We start from the raw sequence: 1,862 nt of genomic DNA on the forward strand, positions 1-1,862 counted from the left end.
GTGGACCATGATACAGAATAATAACCTTCTACTGTGCATTAAGCCTGCCACTCAGGAATTGCCATGTACTGGAAATTCCCAGCAAGCCCACGAGATGACAGTGGGATACTTAATGAAGAGCAAATTTCCTAAATGGATGTGTGTCTGTCATAGTGTAGAAATGCTGATATACTTTGTACAAGATTGTATCTGGCCTTCATCTCCATTCTATGTGCTCTTTGTCACAGGGGAACACAATTTACATGCTGAATGGCCCTGAAGAAGAAGAGAGGTTTTCAAGATTTCTGTCATGGCAGTCTAGATTGTTTTGGGTGGGAAATGGAAGTTGTGTTCTCAACTGATTTGGGCCCCTTGACTGATGCTGTTAGTGTCCTATTCCTCTACCCTTGGCACTCACCTCTATATGCTAAAGGCTGCTTATTGCAAACATTTGCTACTCTCCGTCTGAGGGTTTTGTTTGGAATTAACTCTATCTCTGAAGCTGGCAGACCCAAAAGAGTTAGTACTCCCAGAAGGAGCTCTCAACCAGAGATGGGCAAGCCAGAGGTCCCTAATGGGACTGAGTTCCAATTGTTCACAGTAGTTACTATCTTATTAACAAACCATTAATGGCTTCCTCCCTTCCTCGTCTCACTTCACTATCCTTGAAAGAGTTTCCAAGGAATAACTTCCGAATAAGATGCTTGTCTCAGGTTCTGCCTTTTATGGGACCCCACGAACATAGAACTCCATTGAGGAATTTTTAAAGCTCCTAAGATGAGAAATAACATATCCCTAGGCTATCAAGCCAGAGCAAATCATATATATGTTATTACAGATGAAATTATTTTTTCATAAACATGAGGTGGTCTTTAAGAATGAAAGATCTCACAAAATAGCTATGTAGCTTAAAAGATATTTGACAGGAAGAAGTTCTGCCTGCTTTGGCCTGCTGGCAGTATGGAGCTCACATCTTATTAGATGCAATATATACTTATAGAGTTGAATCTGGATATTTTAAGTATGACTTGGAGGAGCAAATTTTTTTAATTTTCCCGGACTTTGCTACTGTATTTCCTAAGTCATTTTTTCAGTTTATTCATCAATATAGACTCAGATAAAAGCAAGATCTTTACCAACAAACAATTCTTAAACCTTAGGATAACCCTTGAATGGCTTGGGAAATTGGGAGTAGCATATTAAGGAAAAAGTATGAGCCAAGAGCAGAGGAAATGATATGAACACTTATGCAATATCCCTTAATTCTCTGATTTGGGGGAATTACGGGATATTGCAAAAGTGTTCAATTCTCTGATTTGTATCAGAGAATTAGGGTGGGCAGTATTCCCAATGTTTAGTTTCCTCAGGCTTTGCTGACATACCTCTTCCTCTCCACCCAATGTCATTGCCACTGATGAATCCCATCTTCTAGATTTGTATTGGTGCTTTGAGGAGAAAAATCCCACGGCAGCTTTTCTCATGGTTATGCCTTTATCACCCCAAGAAATATGTCTCTAGCGCTTCTTGGTGGGCAGGCAGTCTCAGGCAAAATTGTAAAACAGAAAAAAATATGTGCTGGAGTCCATGACCTCTCTTCCTTTGACAATTCATGATCCTCTCATTCAAGTAAAGTTTTTCCTTCCTATTTTACCTTTATTTAGACCCACCTACTATCATAAAATATCTTGACCTCAATTATTTATAAATTAGTTGCATTAGCTCTCCTAAGAGTGTTCGAATTCTCCTTCATTATGTAATGGAAAGTTTTGTATCTCATTAACAATATTTTAGACACAAACAGGTAGGTGAGTAATGGCTATAGAAGTAGGGAATCTTCTTCTTAGAAAGGATTAACTCACAATTGCCTCTGTAGCAACTATCCC

This window comes from Pteropus medius, unplaced genomic scaffold (genome assembly GCF_902729225.1).
Source record: "Pteropus medius unplaced genomic scaffold, Ma_sr-lr_union100, whole genome shotgun sequence".
In the NCBI taxonomy this organism is placed as follows: domain Eukaryota; kingdom Metazoa; phylum Chordata; class Mammalia; order Chiroptera; family Pteropodidae; genus Pteropus; species Pteropus medius.